Below are 6,000 nucleotides of genomic sequence, written 5' to 3'. Positions count from 1 at the left end.
AATCCAAGAATTATAGCAAAGCAATAGAGAAAGAGATAATCACAAGTAAAAACATTGAATAAGAATAACTATATATCTATGATTTAACCTTTTCACAAAAAAATAAAAAATAACACCAAATAATATATTTTGAGGAACAAATATTGAAGAAAGAGTTTTCATACCAAGAATAACTTTCATACCAAATATCTATGTGTCATGGGAGCTTCATCCCATATTATTAATTTTGTTTCTCTGAGAAGTTCAACCAAATGACTATTAATTGCTATATTGCATGTACTTGAAACATTCAAATGTAATGGTATTTTAAATCTTGAATGAGTTGTTCGACCATTGGATAGTAATAGAGAAGTAATACCTAAAGGTGTAGATAGCATAATACCAATTGTTATATTAATGTATAATATATATGAAACTAATAGACTTCCATATGAAATGAGAAGAAGACAATTTCCAATAAAACTGGCATTATGTATGACAATAAACAAATCACAAGGTCAAACATTATCAAACCTAGGATTATATCCATCAACTCCCATCTTCACTCATGGATAATTATATGTTGCATTATCTCGAGCAAAATCATTAGACAACTTAAAGATTTTCTTAAAAGAAGAATGCACGGAGACAAAAATAAACAATCTCAAAGAAAATATAACAAAAAATGTAGTATACAAGAAAATCTTGCATATGACAAGATAATTAATAAAAAGGTAAAAGTAACAATATATAAAAATAAAAAATATATAAACAATAAATTTATTATTTGTTAAACCTCGTATTAACCTTGGTTTTAAATTTTATGGGAAAACAATTATCCATTACAACAAAATCAAGTTGCTCAATAGAGGGTAAGCATTTTAATTTTTAAATATAAAAAAAATAAACTAATAAAGGCTTTTCCTTCAAACGTAGATCCATATTCTTGGAGTGCTCCAATATCAGCAAAGTTATTTGAAAAACTACAAAAATATGCAAGCGAATACGGGTTTTAAAAAAACAAAAATACATTAAAAGATATTAATTAGAAATTTTACTTAAAACAATATTCGATAAGTAATATATTTATAGATGATTGGGTACTTAAGACATAGGCATTCCCTCAGCTCAATCACTCATACGTAAGATATTCATAATAATAGGTAAGATATTCATAATAGAAATGCTCATTGCTATTATATATTTGAACTAAAAAATGTAAGATATTGATACCCCTTTGTAGCCTAAAGCAAGCTTAAAATAGATAAAAGCATTTTCGTTAAGAAATTATATCATTAACCAAGAACTACTTGTGCATAGCTAGGATGACGGACACTGATGGCCCCAATCCACCAAAGTTCAAAAACCACGGGGTACAAATTAGCCCATTGTTCATCATTTCTCTTACATACACTTGAAGACCACACTCCCTCAACACAAGTATTAAGAATGACAATTTGATTGTCTTCTTTTTCCTAGGCATGTGCACTCACTAGAAACATGGCAAAAACATGTTAGCACTCCAACATGTTTCGCCCTCAAAAATCCTTCATACAGATGCCTTTCATAGCACTCGTTAAGACAGCTCTTCATGGAGATGCATTTCCTTGCACTCTATAACAACAGCTCGAGTTCAAGAATCAGAATGCAATTTTGGAAGTGTTGTTTTACATGAATAAAAACTCCTACGTGAGTGTACTTTTACATGAATAGCATCCCATGTCATATTGCAATCCACCTACACAAGGAAAAAAAATCACAGCCATGGCCTTTGCAACAAGCAAGGTAAAGAATTGTAACAGCATTTTGAATCATCATCATAATCAAAAACCTTAAACACGCATACATTTGACCTATCAATTAATACACTTGCTTGACCATGCTCACAACACTAACAGCAGTGAAGCACGCATTAGGGTTGTTCAGCATGGTCATGCCATGCCACGAGGGAACAAGTCCGGATGTATGATTTCCAGGATGGTCCATCATATTGTCAGAGATTGATTTAGATGAGAAGGGTTTACAGTGGGCCTCTCGGGATGCATGATCAGAAGTAATCCATCGATGCCACATAAGGTTGTACTAGCAGAGTTTGGGGTGGCCCCACTCTGTAATAGATACCCTCTTCCAGACCACCAATATCTGACATGTATATACAGTTGACAAACTTACATGTTAAATCAAGAGGAGGAGAGGGAGAGGGTTAGGTTGGCTAGCCTACCCTCTTTATCACCAATTTCCAACATGCATATACAGTTGACAAACTTACATGTTAAATCAAGAGCAGGAGAGGGACAGGGTTAGGTTGGCTAGCCTACCCTCTTTATCATCAGCACCATCACCATCATTATCCTCGCCCACACAGTACTCAAGGTAGTTGAGTGGTTTGATGTATACACCCCGTCTAGATGTATCCTCTCCCCCCTTTTCATTATAGTTTGGACTGTCCATTCTTAGACCTCTCACGACAACCAAATATTCTACTGAGGCTTCACATACATCGGACATGGGTGTATCCTTCCTCTTAACTTTGATGGGGAGAAACCTGTAATTAGGGTTTAGAGTTCATTCATGGGAGACATACACAGAGAAGCAAGGGAGAGAGAGAGAGAGAGAGTTGTGGGGATAAGTCAACTCATGAAAAGCATGAGTGTGTGACTCCCCTATCACACATGTATATTGCACTAGTACACATAGTGCACTTAGTACATTAAAAGTACTAAGTGTACTATGTACTATAACTTATGGGCTTGTACACACTATAAGGGTGGGCATAACGCCTTTACCCCAACAACCTCCCACTTAAAGGCAAAGTGCCCTTAAGTAAAGGAAAAGAAAAAATCAGCATGTACATGATAATATACAAGGCCATATCAAGGCTGAAAATGGCCTCATCCAATGCCCATCAAGTGTCTGCAATGAGCAAACCGCTCCGGAGGCAAACTCTTCGTCAACAGATCAGCCGGGTTGTCATCCGTGTGAATCTTAACAAGCTGTATTTGCTTGTTCTCTATCACCTCTCTGATGAAGTGATACTTCACATCCACATGCTTCGTCTTTGCATGAAAAACAGGGTTCTTTGCCAACTGAATGGCACTCTGACTGTCACAATGCAACAATGGAATATCCCCTGTATAACCCAAATCAACCACTAACCGAGATAGCCATAATGCCTCCTTGCAAGCCTCTGTGGCTGCAATATACTCGGCCTCTGTAGTAGATAAGGCAGTGCACTTCTGCATCCTGGATATCCATGACACAGCACCTCCTGTGAATGTAAATACATAACCGGTAGTAGACTTCCGGTTATCTGGATGACCGGCATAATCCGAATCCGTGTAACCATGCACTAATGCATCCTGTTTGCCAAAGCAAATGCACAAATCCTGTGTGCCCTTCAGGTATCTCATGACACCTTTCACTGCTTCCCAATGCTTCTTGCCAGGGTTGGCCATGTATCTAGAAACCACTCCCACTGCAAATGCAATGTCCGGCCTAGTAGCAACCATGGCATACATGAGACTGCCACAAGCTGAAGCATACGGAATCTTGGCCATATCAGCCCTGTCACTATCCGACTGTGGGCTGTCCATAGCACTGAGTTTCACATATGGAGGCAAAGGAGTACTAGCTTTCTTCCCCCCGTCCATATTGAACCTCTGCAAGACTTTGCCAATGTATTCCTTCTGAGACAAATACAACACATGCTGATTTCTGTCCCGAAGTATCCGCATACCCAAGATGTGATTAGCATCACCCAAATCCTTCATATCAAAGGTTTCATGCAGCCTCTTCTTCAAAGCATCCATCTCTTTACGAGATTTCCCGGCAATCAACATATCATCAACATACAAAATGAGAATCAATAGACTGCCATCCAAAGCTTTCTTGGTGTACAAGCAGTGATCTATGTCACTTCTCCTGAATTTCTGTGATTTCATGAATGTATCAAATTTATGATACCATTCTCGTGGTGCCTGTTTTAGCCCATAAAGACTCTTTTTCAGCTTGCATACAAGCTTCTCCTTTCCACTCACTGCATAACCCTCTGGCTGCTGCATATATATCTCCTCATGGAGATCACCGTGAAGAAAAGCAGTCTTCACATCCATCTGAATCAAGTCCAGATCATCATGCGCAACCAAAGCCAACACAGCTCTAAGTGTGGTCATTTTGACCACTGGAGAGAAGATCTCATCAAAGTCCACACCATATTCCTGCTTGAAGCCCTTAGCCACTAATCTGGCTTTGTATCTTGGCTTTGCATCTGGTGCAACTTTGAGCCTGTATACCCACTTGCATGGCAAAACCTTCTTGCCTGCAGGCAAAGGCACCAACTTCCAAGTTCCATTTTTATGCAGAGAATCCATCTCTGACTTCATGGCACGCTCCCATAGAGCCTTGTCTGCCCTCTGTAAAGCCTCTTTGTAACATGAGGGCTCCCCACAGTCAGTTAGCATCAAGTAGTCAACCCCTGGAACAAACCTGTCAGGGGCTCTGGAGGGTCTAGTGGACCTCCGTACCCAATGACCATCATTTGCAGGTTGCTGTCCAGCCTGCATATCACCCATTGGTGGCTCCTGTTCCATGCCATAAGGCTGAAAAATCATGCCCGGTATATCCTCCAACTGTGGTATATCCATAGGGATATCTTCTGCCATATCTGGCTGTCCATTTGGACCATTTTCAGCACCATTTAAGGGCTGGTTTTCCTGCTGTAATGGCTGATTTACAGCCCTTTGTTGTTGTCCATGATGTCCATCATCATCAAAGATGACTCTGCCAGGCTCCTGTTGCCTTGCAGGCTCCTTATACATGCATGTTTCATCAAAAATGACATCATTGCTGCGTATGATCTTTCTATTCATGGGATCCCAAAGTCTATACCCCATTTCACCTCTGTCACCATATCCTAGGAATATGCATTTGTGAGACTTAGGATCAAGTTTGGTGCGCATTTCCCTGCGTATGTGCACGTACGCAACGCAACCAAACACTCTTAAGTGCTTGTATGACGGAGGCTTCCCTGTCCATACTTCTTCTGGCACTTTCCCACCAAGCCTCGTGTTAGGTGACCTGTTTATAAGGTGTACGGCTGTCATAACAGCTTCAGCCCAAAAACCATGAGGTAATGCAGCATGTGACAACATAGAACGGACCTTCTCCTGAATGGTCCTGTTCATCCTCTCTGCTGTCCCGTTTTGTGGAGGATCATAAGGAGTAGAGAGCTCCCTCTTGATGCCTTTAGCATCACAAAAGTCCTGAAACTGTTTGGACATATACTCTCCACCGTTGTCGGAACGCAAAGCCTTCAGTGTTTTGCCAGTTTGATTCTCAACAAGAGCAACAAACTTCTCAAACACTGAGAATGTATCGCTCTTCAAACGAAGAGGATAGACCCACACCTTGCGTGTGGCATCATCTATAAAAGACACAAAGTATTTTGCCCCTCCCAAAGAAAGCTGAGGCATCTCACATACATCTGTATGCACAAGCTCTAACTGAGCATCTTTCTGTCCAAGAGCTTTCTTGTGGGGGCACTGTAGTTGCCTACCATATATACAATGCTCACAAAACTGAAAACTTGAAAACTTTAGAGAAGGCAAGTAACCCAAACGAGACAATTGCTCCATTCCCTTGACACTCATGTGTCCCAACCGGCTATGCCACATAGAAATTTCCGGCAGCTCGGTTGCATTTACATTAGCATGGTGACAAACACCTGCATGCATGAAATAAAGAGTGTCCACCTTAGAGCCTCTGGCAACAACCAGTGAGCCCTTACTAATCTTCCACTTTCCACTACCAAATGTGGTAACATAATCAGCATCATCAAGCTGTCCAGTAGAAAGCAGATTCTTCTTGATCTCAGGCACATGCCTGACATCATGGAGCATAAGCTGTGAGCCATCTGAAAATACAAGCCTTACATCACCTCTGCCAAGTATCTTGCATGCATGGTTATCACCCAAATAAACCACTCCTTCATTGCCAGCAGTGTACCTGACAAACAAGTCTCTG

At 40.3% G+C, this 6,000-nt stretch overlaps 1 long non-coding RNA gene across 1 annotated transcript in view; it reads right to left on the bottom strand.

Annotated features, from left to right (window-relative positions):
• Positions 1-1,252: 1,252 nt before the first annotated feature.
• The window catches only part of LOC147611037 (uncharacterized), a 45,601-nt gene continuing 40,853 nt past the window's right edge, over positions 1,253-6,000 (bottom strand). Inside the window, exon 3 of the long non-coding RNA XR_015263944.1 lies at positions 1,253-2,121. This is a non-coding gene — a long non-coding RNA (uncharacterized LOC147611037). The remainder of the gene's footprint in view (positions 2,122-6,000) is intronic.

This window comes from Cibotium barometz, chromosome 48 (genome assembly GCF_041138505.1).
Source record: "Cibotium barometz isolate CiBa-2024 chromosome 48, ASM4113850v1, whole genome shotgun sequence".
NCBI lineage: Eukaryota > Viridiplantae > Streptophyta > Polypodiopsida > Cyatheales > Cibotiaceae > Cibotium > Cibotium barometz.
Note: the sequence above shows the minus strand (reverse complement) of the source record. Positions and strands in the feature narration are given on the sequence as shown.